This window comes from Silurus aristotelis (genome assembly GCF_946808225.1).
Source record: "Silurus aristotelis genome assembly, chromosome: 2".
NCBI lineage: Eukaryota > Metazoa > Chordata > Actinopteri > Siluriformes > Siluridae > Silurus > Silurus aristotelis.
The window spans coordinates 19,766,281-19,780,458 of NC_139575.1; the positions used below are offsets into that span (position 1 = coordinate 19,766,281).

Here is a 14,178-nt window from a genome sequence, read left to right on the forward strand (position 1 = left end):
TTTGGTGCTGTTTTGAGTTCTGTTTTCTATGCTGAGATCTCGAATGAAAATTAATCGTAGTCCTTTATTTTAATCTAATTCTGTTTCCTCTCCGGATGTACAGATGTATTCACTTGAGGATGTCGATGCCGCTTTAACTTTATTTGAAATCTAAAAGCTCGATAACATCATTTTTTTTTTTTTCTTCTTCACCAGAATAACTGGTGTATAATCCTATTCTCCATCATCTTTATCGACTCCATTACACTGCAAGCCCGCGTTACATTCTTCAGCACACTCCGTAGCCTCCAGGTGTAGTTTGTACAGGCATCGTTCTTTCTCCTTACTTCTTTTTTCTCTCCCTATTAACTTATGATTTTGTTTGTGTTCTACGTAAAGCAAATAGCAGCAGACGCCGAACGGTCCCAGGAGAGCGATACTGGCTCGAAATGCAATGCGGCGTGACAGAACTCCACGTTTCCTGTAGAAGCGCGTATGCATACAGGGTCTATTCGGGTCCTGTGTTGAGGTGCTTCTGTCGGATTTGTTGTTGGCAGTCCTTGCTGGGTAAAAATGAGTTGAGATGTATGCGCGTGTGCGCAAGTCCACGTGCATGTCTATTGGATGAATGACTTTTCGATTGCTCGCTTTTTACCAGAAGAGGCCTGTAATCGGTTGTGCCCTCTCTTACAGGGTAGGTCAAAGCTTTCAGCCGCAAGGCATTGCACGAGAGCTCCCTCCGGGGTGGGTGTGTGTGTGTGTGTGTGCGCGTTATTATTACAGTTTTTGCGGCTCCTTATATCTCTTTCTCTTAGAGTCCGATGCTCACACTGGCCTGGGTGACGGAGTGTGGAGAATGGAGGGCACATGAGAGAGAAATAGCTTCTGAATCATGTCGATTTCTCTGAGCTTTGCCCTCTGTTGCATCATCTCCTTGATGGGTTACTGAAAGTGTGTGTGTGAGGGAGAGGGAGAGGGAGCGTGAGAGTGAGAGAGGTTCACTAAAGGTCATAACTCATAATTTCCAATCTTCAACTAGAAAAAGCCAAATAAAACAAGTCATCCTCAAATCGGACTTCCTACTTGGGAACACAGGATGTGGTCTCCTGAACTCCGGCTTCAGGAAACATCATCAGACAGACACACAGCATCATCAGATCACCAAGTAGCACAACTTATATTTGAATTTATGAAGTTTAATTGGGAGTTTTGACTTGCGATTTTGAGCTAAATCAAACGCATACTAGAGCTTTAAGCGTACGTTTTGTATACTACTTTATTGTTTAAGGCAGTGTACTGCACCAAGGACATGGAAATGTGTATATAAAAAAAAAAGATTTGGTGTAATGTGTGCTATTTAATCATTTTCACTAGGCCTTATGGTCGCATTTTATATAGTCACGGTTCACATAAACCTTTTTTGTCTGTCTTTCTGTCTACTCATTTTGTAGCAATATTGAATGTAATCATGGCAATAAATGGTTTCAAAACTGCGAGACAAAGTGCATGTTGTATTTAATAACCTACTCAGAATTGGAAAACACAAACCTCAATGCTTGTGTTTCAAATGACAACACCACAAATGCTTTCCCCTTTTTCTCCCTCTTTCCACTCTTCTCCTCCCTGGCGTTCTTCATCCTCCTCCTCTCGGTCTCATTCTGAGTGCTTCTGTCCTGTGGTCAGCTGTAATCGATGTCCTGCTGGCACAAACTGCCTTTCCTCACTACTCGAACAGGGGGAAAAAGTACAAGTGATGAAGAGAAGAATGAAAGTCTCTTTGTCTCAGTCTTGCTTGTTTTGCCAAGCTGAGCTCTCCTGGAGCAACGCATAACCCTAGATCACCCTCAGCCTGCGTGTGCACAAAGAACCTGTGGCCAAAAACACTTCTTAAACCCTTTTCACTCAAAGAGCAAATCGTTGTGGTAGTGTTGTGATTAAGACATGTTAATATCAGCGGAGTATACTGTGCTAATTATATTAAGGTCAATACCTTTATAAAGCATGGTAACTGTCAAATATTAGTTTTTAGAGACACATGCTTGTTCCTTTAGTTTAGATGCAACAAACTGTCATTTACCAGTACGGAGGCTTGGCTTTATGCTTCAGGTCTTTGTCTTATATGGTGACATTGGGTCCAATTAGCTGCAGTCCAGAAGAACCTGCATGGTGCTGAAGTATGAAATAGTTGACCTGTTGTGTGTTTTTTTTTTTTTTAACTAGAATACATCTCGAACTTTCTCAGCTCCAAGACAACCCCAGACCATTACGCTTCATCCTCTATGTTTGAGTGTGGCAATGAGGAAAGCTGGTTGCATCTTCGCTCCTGTCCGCTATCTTAATTAAGATTTTCAGTAAGTGACAAAAATGTCAAAGTTGGACTCGTCTTTCCACAGAACTTCCTTCCATTCACTCACTGTCCAATTCTTGTGTGTTTTTGCCTTATAAACAAAAGGATGATGCATGGGTCTCAAAGACTATAAAAGATTAGTTGTTTTCTTACTTTTTACAAGCACTGTATGTTCTTGCCACATTCCACAAGGGGCCCGGACCCAAAAAGCTTTATTTCTGCACCAGAGCTGAACTAAGCGGAGCAGATTAAGATGACACAGACTCATGATGTGAAGAAACCTTTATTAGTATGTTTGTCACTGTGATGAAAATCTCATTTCGCTGCGAACACAAGCGGATCATCCATAAACCTGACCAAGCTGTGAGAATGTGGGGCATGGAACAGCAGTGACTCATTTTCACTCATCTTCCATACGAATGGCAGAGATTGTAAAACTTGTAGTCACAACAGAGGGAAAAAAATACAGCCGAACATTCACATAAGGTGCTATTTTTGAGGAGGCCCTGTACAGAAAAAAAATGCCAGAAGTTCTAAAAGAAAATGTGTAAATGCTGTAAGAAACATTTGGCTGAGAAGGACATAAAGGAAATATTTTAAATAAATGTGTGTTAGTCTCTCTTTTTCTCTCTCTCTCTTTTTTCCTCAATTTTGAATACGAAGTGCATCAAGATACATGCAAAGTTTATTAATTACCAAAACTGCAAATACATTAAAGCAATTATCTGGACGTTAATGATTTATTTTTGAAAAGTGCTTCAGGAAGTCTGGGGAGCCATGCTCATACAAAAATCAAATCACGCGTACTAATCAGCGTACAAATCACGCTTCAGTTAATAAAATTAAATATGTTTTGGGAATATTTTTATTTGTAATTTTGTCTAATTACTGCGCTTCCACTGGACACCATTGGTTATAAGGTATGTTGATTTTGTTGTCCATACAGACTTAGGAAGCTATTTAATTGTTAATTTTAAAAAAAGAAATCATTCACAATATGGACACAGGTTTGTGGACACTTGACCATAAGATTTGTTTGTGCTTTTTTTTATTTTATTTTATTTAATTTAGTCACCCTTTGCTGTTTTATTAACTTCCACTCTACATGGAAGATGTTTCACTAGATTTTGGAGTGTGGTTGTGGAGATTTGTACAGTCAGGTGTAAGGTGAGGAGTTCTGGGTTGCAGTCAGCTTTCCAGTTCATTCCGAAGGTGTTCAATGCGTTGTAAGTCAGAGCTCTTTTGTAGACCACAAAAGATGTTCCATATGTTGGGTGTAACGGTATACAAAATTTAACGGTTCGGTACGTACCTCAATTTTTAGACACATTTCGGTACGGTTTAGGGGAAGAAACGCAAAACATAGAATTGCTTTTTGTTTTTGTTTTTTATTAACACTTAACATTTGGGAACATCCAATGTTTTCTTTTTTTATTATATAAAATGCCTGTTTGGTTAAATATATAAAATAATGTCATAATGTACACAAAAAATATAATAAATCAAATAAATGCAATACACAATTCTCTAAATTGGCACAAATTAAATTGATCAAATTTAATTTGGGGGGGGGGGGGGATTTGCCATTTAACGTCGGTTATCGGATGAGCAGCAAAAGCATAGAATGAACACCGGCAGGATCGGAGGGGGATCCGCGATGCGCTTTGGGAAGAAAAGAGCAGCCGTTGAGAGAGTGCCGGTGGGAAGACACGTACCGGGAAACGCATGAGCCATAACAACGACCGCCGTGAACCAACATATACCAACAATAACGGACAGTGAGAGTGTGGAAGTTTAAATAGGAGCTGGTGATGATGCTAAACGAGCACCATATGTGCGCGATTGAAGCCGGGAGCTTCAGAGAAAACACCTGCCACGCCGAAGGGGGCCGAAGGGGGCGTGGCAGGTGGATTCCTGACAGATAAACATGTACTGTATGTATTTTTATAACATGCCTTCATCAAACAAATCGCGGCAACGCTGTTGTGTAAAAAAACCCTTCAAAAACACGTGCATGCACATTCTCATTTATTAACGCACATCATGTACATAAAGAAATTTCAAGCACATTAATATACTGCCGCCATTTTGATTTTCGTTTATCTCGATCATCGGTTACCTCGATGCTTTTTGGCACACCCCCAGGATATCGACATAACCGGGTTCCACTGTATATGTGTATATGTGTGTGTGTGTGTGTGTGTGTGTGTGTGTGTATATATATATATATAATATTACAAATTATATAAAGAATTATTTTCTCTTCTTTCCTCTGCTTGTCTCAGTTCTGTGAGGTTGAGGGTAGTAAGGTGTGCTGCAGCTTTCAGAACATTTGGGAAACGACTACCCCCACCCCCCTAGAGCACGAGCTAAAGATCACCCGTATCCCTCCCTCCTGCCCTATTAAAGACTCCCAGTGCTCCCGTGACTCAGGCTCACCAGCCCCCCGCTGCAAACAGACGAGCGCCAAGCGGGGATGAGTGTTTATTTTTGTGCGTGTGTGTGTGTGTGTGAGATACGTGATGACTGATAGAAATGGCTAGTTTTAAAAAGCTTTTAAGGTCAAGAACAGTCTAATTGCAGCTCTTCAAGCGCCTATTTTCTGCAATGATTAGAACTGGATTGGCCCTTTTTTTTTTTGTCTCAGTCAGTAAGGTGCTGTGGTTGTAACATAATAGAAAGGTTTCCAATCTAATGCTTCATCATGTTTAAGCCAATTCCCAGTTAGGTTTTAGAATGATTTCAGTAATTATTGCATGGATGCATGCTAATCCAAAAGGCCACATCCCAAACCACATACCTTTAGTACCCTACTATAGGGTTTCCATAGCTACCGTAGCTACTAGGAGACCCAAACCTCTTCCAACATGACATTGCCTCTGTGCACAAAGCCGGCTCCATGAAGATATGGTTTACATGTCCTGGAGTGGATCTCGAGTGGCCTATAGATCTCTGGCCTCAATCCTAGTCAACACCTTTGGGATAAATTTAAACACTGCACCTCACACCTCTTCAACCCACATCACTACCTGACTACTAAAACCCTTGGGAGATAAATGATCACAAATCTCCACCCCCAAAATCCAGTGGGCTATTATAACAGGGAATGGGAACTAATGGTGGAATGGGATGTTTCAAAAGTGTCTCAGGTCTCTGCAAACATAGTGTGTAAAGAGATTAGAGATTATACTCCAATCAGTACAACAAGATTGAACAGAGCGTGTTCATTTGTTCAACAAACCTATTAATGAGGTGTTGTCTCTAAGACATGAATGTCTTTTTCTTTAAACGAAAACAAGAAACCAAAAAGAAATGAATGCCATTACAGCCATTGCTCTGTTAGGATAAGGACTGGGTGAAGGAAGTGAAATGCCGGGAGCTACGATGGATAGACGTGTTGGCGAACCTGTTGACAAACGATCCGCCGGACGAGTTAATGAGAGGCGGATGAAAGAAATAATGGGATTCTCCCCTGCTTTAATAACGCGCTGCGCATCATTTCAGCAAGGTGCACCAGACATGTTGGGTAGCTAATAGACCTGCCTATAGGCTACAGCTCATCGTCCTCTAACAATTTGTTGATTTCATTTGCAAACAAAGATTGAGTGCGGGACGTAACCTCCGCTATAGAGCGACTGTTTGCGTTTAACAATCACATAAACGCGACTCTTTGTTATGCCCGGCCCGTGCGCTCGGCTGGATGATGGCGGCGTATTTAATTAGCTTCCGTGCTTGGGGCGATGACTGGGTAATGAATGTTGTTATATGTAGCATATCAGTTTCTTTCTGTTTTAATGCTAAAACGCACGAGGCGCATTATTGTTGCGTGAACAAATTCGATATTCATTACACCGAAGATTAAACGCGGTATTATAAGCTAGCATTCTGCTGTGCTAGAATATTAACACTATAGTAGTAATAGCCTGCTTGCTGAACTCTAGAATCGGGTTTCTTGTATTCGCAGCAACCTAAATGCTGATTTTGCAATTATTGTTTTTATATATATATATATATATATATATATATATATATATATATATATATATATATATATATATATATATATATATATATATATATTAGAATCAGTTTGGGGTATATTTGTATAGATCCTGGTTCTATCCATGAAGAACATTGCTCATGGAAATGAATTGAATAAAAAAGAAAGGTTCCAACATGTATTCAGAGAAAGTTCCAGGACAATTACCAGCGGCACAGTCTTCCTTATTTAACTTTTTACGATGAAAGCTAACACTCAAACAGAAACTTTCATTGTGTAAATTTTTAGCTAGTTAATTTACCAGCCAAGTATGCTGTTACAGTATAGTTAGTTCAGTAGAATCCCATTTTTGTACAATCATTGGACCATTTACATTTATGGCATTTGGAAAAACAGCCTTATCCAGAGCGACTTATAGCAATTTCGTTTAAACAATTTAGCAGTTGAGGGTTAAGGGCCTTGCTCAAGGGCCCAGCAGTGGTAGTTTTTTGGTGCTCTGATTTGTACTCACGACCTTCAGTTCAGAAGTTTAACATCAAAACTGCTGCGTTTTAAAATAAATATTTTAAAGTCGTCAATGAAGGATATCTTGAACATTCACTTTATACATCAATCAAGACTTGAGCGAATTAGAGCGTTTTTTTTCTTTCATCCAAAACCCACCCCCAAGCCTTGGGTTAGGGTTGTGTCCTCTCTCTCAAGCCTTGGGTCCTCTCTCTCTTCTCAATCCCTCCCTCCTTCTTTCTCTCTGGGTGGTCTAAGTGTAGGGAAGCAGTAGCTCTGCACTGTCTCAGTGTTATTGGCCAGGACAGCTCCTCCACCTCACACTATTGTGTAGGACACTGTGAGATGAGGTCAGTGAAGTGTAAACACACAAGGTTGTGTGTACACACGCAATGTTCAGAAAACACACACCACACACACCAGTAAGGCAGTTGGTGTCATTCGTATGTGTGAACTTGCAGTGTAGATCAACATTACATTACATATAAAAATGTAATGTTGCGCCACATTTCTACTGATTAAACACTTATCAGCTGTAAATTCACGTGGGGGTGTGTGTGTGAGTGAGAGTGTGAGTGTGAGTGTGAGTGTGAGTGTGAGTGTGAGTGTGAGTGTGAGTGTGAGTGTGAGTGTGAGTGTGAGAGTGAGAGTGAGAGTGAGAGTGAGAGTGAGAGAGAGAAAGAGAGAAAGAGAGAAAGAGAGAAAGAGAGAAAGAGAGAGAGAAAGAGAACAGCAGCCCCACCCCCAAACCCCAGCATGCTGCCTTGGGAACCATCTGTAAAATTTTTTTGTATAGAGTTGATCATTTTCACCTAATTGTATTTTAATCTGTGTATGTGTGTGTGTGTGTGCGTGCGCGCGCCCCCGCCCCTCCCCCATCATCGTAACCAGCTGTTGGCAGATGCCACAAATGAGCAGGCCCTCGTTTAGGTTGTTAATTAGCTAATAGCGACCTGTTGCTGGGCGACGGGTTTGTTATTAGTTTAGCTGTATTAATACTCGTAGGACACAGATCGCCCCTGGGCACGTGTGCCTGTGTGTATTTACAAACTCGTTCCTTGTCCCGTGTGTGTGTGTGTGTGTGTGTGTGTGTGTGTGTGTGTGTGTGTGTGTGTGTGTGTGTGTGTGTGTGTGTGTGTGTGTGTGTGTGTGTGTGAGGCTAGAGAGTAGTTTTGAAACCATGTTTTTGGTCTATGCATCGACAACAAGCTCATCTCTCTGTTCCTGCTATGGTTTTTTTATATCTTGCTTTGTGTCTGTCGTTCAGATTATTTCTACCTCTCTTTCTGTGTGCCACAGTGTCTGCAATGTCCACTGTCTCGCTGCAGTCTGTCTGCCTGTCTTGCATTAAATCTATGTACCTTATTTTGTCTTTGTCTGTGTCTGTCATTCAGTGACGACGGGTCTTTTTCACAATAGTGAGTGTGAGGGGTGATGTGTGCGGTATAGAATGTGGGATGTTGGGGTACAGTGAGTGTAGTGTAGGTGTGTGGTGTGTGTGTGTGTGGGGGGGGGGCATTTGTTGCGACTGTGTGGTATAGTATGTGTGGCATTTCTGTATTAATTGGTAATTGTCTAATCAATAGCTGTAGCTCATGACTCGGCTTTGTAATGTGAACTGACACGGGCGCTAATCAATCATGTACAGCGTGTATTAACTCCTATATCCCTGCTCCACTCGCTCTAATCACTCGGATTGATCTTTTTATTGGCCACGTTCTAATCCTGCAGCTAGCAGCCCTGCCGTCCAAACATCTCGGCCACTTAGCCAGGACGGAGCGGTTGCCGTAGCAACCTTTTGGCTCGGGCTCTGCATTTTTCCTCGCACTCTTTGGCATACACAAGGCAGTAAAACGCACGTCACACAGTCAAATCATTTCCCCATCCGTCCTATGGCTAGCTTAGCGTTGCAATCAACAAGATGGATTTGGTGTGAACTCGGCCCCTCTCTTTTTACCGTTTCATAATTTCCTCTGCGCTGTGTCGGACCATGGCATGGCCCTAGCCTTCAGAGCGCAATAACGAGAATCTGCGCCCAGGAAGGCAAAAAAACCCCAGAGTGAACATGACTGCATGGAACAGAGGAGAGCAAACAGTCGGGCAAAGCACAGGTTTCAAGCGCTGTGCCTCGGCTCTGTTGGCTCAATGAGAATCCTGTGAGAAAACGTCTGGCCTTTCTGCTGCTCTGTACAACACATGGTGCGTACGTCAGGAAAATGTGGCGGCCACATGTGTAAGGGAATTAGCTCCTTCCTGTGTGTGTCGTGCCATCTCCTTCCTTCGCTCACTAACGGTTTTGTGTCTGCACGCTGCAGGCTTTGATCGTGAGTACGGCTGCAGAAAAAACGCTTTCTGAGCGTTACTGCGTTACTGATGGGAGACTGTGGTAGAGACATGATAGCAATTCTCCAATTGGCATTGGCCCGATCGAAGCATGTGACCCAACTAAATCGCATAAGCTAAACAAAATATCACTACTGTGAGGATGGAAGCTTTACAAGATTTTTGGCCATGTTCAGCCATGTAGCTGCAACTTTCATTTCCAAGTTTTATAATGGTTAGGAAGTAGAGTGTGTAAATGATGTCTGTGCTCTGGGTGAGGCAGAACATGGCATTGCGGGGACATGCCATACACACTCCAGAATGTCCAGCAGTCCTGAAAAAACTAAAACAACAAAAGCACAAAGTACACATTAATTACCATTCACCAATAAACAGGATGTGTGTTAGGCTGTGTGCTGTGTGTTAGGCTGTATGTTATACTGTGCTGTGTATTAGGTTGTGTTGTGTGCTTGGCGGTGTTGTGTGCTGGGCGGTGCTGTGTGTTTTGTGTTAGGCTGTGTGTTAGGTGGTGCTGTGTGTTAGAATATGTGTTAGGATGTGTGGTTTGTGTTAGGATGTGTGGTTTGTGTTAGGATGTGTGCTGTGTGTTAGGATGTGTGCTGTGTGTTGGGCGGTGCTGTGTGTTGGGCGGTGCTGTGTGTTGGGCGGTGCTGTGTGTTGGGCGGTGCTGTGTGTTGGGCGGTGCTGTGTGTTGGGCGGTGCTGTGTGTTGGGCGGTGCTGTGTGTTAGGATTTGTGTATTGTGATAGGCTGTGTGTTAGGCGGTGTTGTGTGTTAGGCTGTGTGTTGGGCGGTGCTGTGTGTTGGGATGTGTGTTTGTGTTGGGCGGTGCTGTGTGTTGGGATGTGTGTTTGTGTTGGGATGTGTGTTTGTGTTGGGCGGTGCTGTGTGTTGGGCGGTGCTGTGTGTTGGGCGGTGCTGTGTGTCGGGCGGTGCTGTGTGTCGGGCGGTGCTGTGTGTCGGGATGTGTGTTTGTGTCGGGATGTGTGTTTGTGTCGGGATGTGTGTTTGTGTCGGGATGTGTGTTTGTGTCGGGATGTGTGTTTGTGTCGGGCGGTGCTGTGTGTCGGGCGGTGCTGTGTGTCGGGCGGTGCTGTGTGTTAGGATGTGTGTTTTGTGTTAGGATGTGTGTTGGGCGGTGCTGTGTGTTAGGATGTATATTTGTAGACCAGTTAATGAGCACTATTGCCAGCCATGTGCTCCTTTTGAAGATCACACACGTTCAGTACACACAGAAAATGGCTTCTGAGAAGACGGGCTTTGGTAAGGATTTTTACAAGAAGTAGAAGTGACAGGCTCACAGCTTCATCCCCTGCTAACATGCTAACGAACAGTGACACGTGATGGCAAGTACTGCCCTTTCTCCCAAACAGAACAGAGTTTCGAGAGAGAGCAAGAGAGACGACTGTAGCCATGTGTCTCTGACCCTTGGCCCTGTAAGTCACTGACATGCCTGTTCCCTTCCTGTTTCAGCTCCTCCCAGACGCCTCACACACTCATGAACTCCGGGTAATTAATCAGCCTCCTTGCCGTCGCTTCACACACCTGTCAGACCTCAGTGACCCGCGTACAGGCTTCTAGCTTTCAGTTCATTTCAGGTGGAACATCCCGTGTTTTTTCTCTTTTTTTTTTCTCTTTTTTTTTTCTTCTTAAAAAAAGAAAATCCCTTTATAAGGCGAAGGCGTTTTCCAGCGCTGTGGCCCGTTAGCGTGTAGAGCGCATGGTCAGAGGTCTTTCTCTCAAGCTGATTAGATTGTGGAAGCAGAGTGATGCTGCTGAAACGCACCAGTCGATGCACTCACTTTACACTTAATTGGCAGCGGTCTGATTCTATTGTGGTCTGTTTGCCATGGCTTTAACCAATTACACTTTGATCTTTCTTTCTCTGTTCTTCTCACCCCCCCCTCTCCTTTTTTTTCTCTTCACACACAGTCACATGCTCACTCACATAAATACATATATATCTTTTTTTTTTTTTTTTTAAATCCACATTTCTCTAGGTTTTATTTCTATCACCATCATCCTCATTGAAAAAATAACTTCATTTACTTTTATATGGACAAAAGTTTGTGGACACCTGAGCATAAGAAGTGCTTATTGCAAAACAAAAAACAAAACCCACAGACAGCGGTCTATGAGCAGTTCTGCACCGAGACGTGTCTCACCGATGAGAGAGTTTGAGCTGGTCTGAGCTGTCAGGGTGAATACAGCAACCTGAATCAACGACTCTTTACAACCGTGTGTGGAGGCGAAACCGTGTCTACGCATCTTTAAATGCTTAGAGTCTGAGGGAAGATGGGCTGCAATATCAAAAGAGCACATCAGGATGATTTGTGGAAAACTTTGTGTCTGGATTAAACAGTGAGTCTAGAATGTGCAAATCTCCACTAGTCCTCACGTTTCTGCCTGCAGGTCAGCCTTTGGGTCTTTTCCCTCTAATGACCACAGAGCCCATGCATGCCATTATATAAGTAGCGATGCCAAGAGTGCACACGAGGCACACACACACACGCTGTGTCCAGGGGTCAGCGCTCTCCATGTTTCCGTGGCAACAAGCCAAGCTGCAGCCAGCGCATCTGTTTCACACCTGGTTGCCAGGCGACCACCCAGCTGTCAGAATGCCGCTCACGCCACATGCCACTGTTCAGTATGTTAATCTGTGGGTGCGTGTGTGTGTTTGTGTGTGTGATGTGGCCTCACCTGCTCTTTTACCACAGCTTCCCAGCATGCTGCTTATACTGTCACTGGGTTCAAGTGTGTGTGTGTGTGTGTGTGTGTGTGTGTGTGAGAGCGAGAGAGAGAGGGAAAGAGAGAATTCATACAGTCTTTGCACCTGCCTTGGTGTTTTCCCTTGGGTTCACACCGTATGACACTGTTTTTATGTCTCTGTTTGTGTGTGAGAGAATAAAAGACACACACATACACACACTTCTAGACCTGTGAGTAGTTCACACTGTATTCCACTTGTTTGCCATATAATGTGTGAATCCCACTGTTGGCCTTCTGGCCTACAATGTGTGTGTGTGTGTGTGTGTGTGTGGCGTGACAATAACAGTCATTAAAGAGGGGGATGTGTGATTTTAAAGTCGGACCACTTTGTGCTCTATGTGGTGTAGTTCCTCTTATATCCAGGCAGCTGTCAATAAAACATCTGTTTAGTGTATAACTGCTGCAGGCATTGTAGTTGGAAGAAAAATCTAATAACGCGGACCAACAGTATCCAGCCAATCAGAACAATCCGCCTCATCTACTCGCCTGCCAATCATGTTAAGTGTCACTTGGAAAGAACTCCCTCTCATTCACCAGCATTCAGGTGTATTTGTGGCGTGATGCGCATGGCTGGCTGTAGTTTGGCTTATTTGTTTACTTAACTTCCACCAAAACTATACACTGCATCACATATCAATAATGCAGCATCATTCAGACTTCTTGTAAATGTGTTTTTTTTTTTTTTATTATTATTTCTTTCCCACCATGTGCTTTTCCGGTGGCACGGTCCTGACACTTGTACATAAAGAAGCAGATCAGGAGTGTTAGTGCAGAAAGTGTGCGAGTTCCCTACTGTTATTAAGGTTGTTCTCCTTGTTCGGTTCAATTCTGTTTTATTTCCAGCGCACTTTTGATTCTCGATGTTGCCAATAAGCAGCTTTACAAAAATCCGAATTTAGATTTACTTCTTTATGGCGACAATGGCAAAGGGAAAACTCCATGAGAACTCATCGTTTTCCTTTCTTCTTTTTCACACCCTTCTTTCTCAGTGTCACTCTCAGGTCTCTTTACACGTGATAAACACAGCTCACTCACACTTAACCACATTCAAGAGGCTTTGCCCTGAACAACCACCTGCTGCATACGGAGAATCAGGTGACAGGAACAGCTGAGATGACTGAGAGAAAGCCGACAGTGAAAGAAATGCCAGCGTGTTGTAAGCTGATAAATGTGATCCACCTGGACCAACTACTTTGTGTTCGTGTTTCACATTGCAGCTCAGAGCTCAGAACTTCCAGCGTGTGATTTCAGACATCACCACCACTTTCATTCTAACAATCAGGGGAAAAAAGAATGTTCATGCCCCTAGTACAGTTTCCAGAGACTCTGAGAATCTGTGCTAAGGTGCTGCAGTGGCTGGTGCTGGCTTAACACCCAACTAAGACCTGACAGCTGGATGAGAAATTAAATAGTATATAAAAGATATACCTCCACACCTTAATAATAATAGTAATAAATAAAGAAATAAATTTCAATAATGTCGGTGTACGTGAGTTTGTCGGTTGGCCAATAAATAAATAAAAACGGTAAACATACTTTTTAAAATCATACAAAAATAATATAAAATTGCAAAATCACAAAATTTTTTTTTACATTTTTATAGTGTTTGACATCATTTTAAAGCACAACATTTTGAATGTTGAATTACTGAAAGACTAATCGTGTTGGAGGTGTTATGGGGTTGCATGTAGGGGTTTAGGGTGTCTAGGTCTTTGTGTATACTTGATTTAAGTTGGAACTCTTGGAGACTGCGCTCTGAACAGAAGTTATGAAAAGGGGTTTATTATTATTGTTTTTAATGTTGTTGGTTTTTTTTTCGTTTTTTTGTTTCTTTATATATTTCTTTCTTTCCTTCTTTTTCTGTTTTCTTTTTTGTGATATAGTCAGTGCTTTATTTCCAGCATCAGATCTAAACCTCTGGCCAAATATAAAACCAGCAGTTTAAAAGAAAAAAAGAAAAAAAGAAAAAAAAAAAAAAAAAGAGCTGAAATTCACAGGGGAAAAATGCTTTTATTTTTAGAGACTCTGCTCTGTTGATCAGTATATAGAGCCCATGCATAGGGCAGCACTGCTCTGCTAGGGATATATATATATATATATATATATATATATATATATATATATATATATATATATATATATATATATATATATATATATATATAGTTTTATAAATATAAAAAAACATCAGACAGGCAGTAGAGGAAAATTGCAGTGTGATGGATCCCAGTTTGTAT

General features: G+C 42.3%; 1 protein-coding gene and 1 long non-coding RNA gene across 8 annotated transcripts in view; both read left to right on the forward strand.

Annotated features, from left to right (window-relative positions):
- The window catches only part of plxna1b (plexin A1b), a 191,154-nt gene that overhangs the window by 76,449 nt on the left and 100,527 nt on the right, over positions 1 to 14,178 (forward strand). The gene's annotated exons all lie outside the window — the stretch shown is intronic.
- Positions 7,547 to 11,289, forward strand: LOC310719145. 2 transcript variants are annotated; one of them, XR_014531374.1, is made up of 3 exons: positions 7,547 to 9,635; positions 9,727 to 10,174; positions 10,296 to 11,289. It is a non-coding gene; the product is annotated as an uncharacterized lncRNA (long non-coding RNA). The 2 variants fall into 2 exon arrangements; XR_014531375.1 differs by having other exon boundaries at positions 8,305 to 9,635; positions 9,746 to 10,174.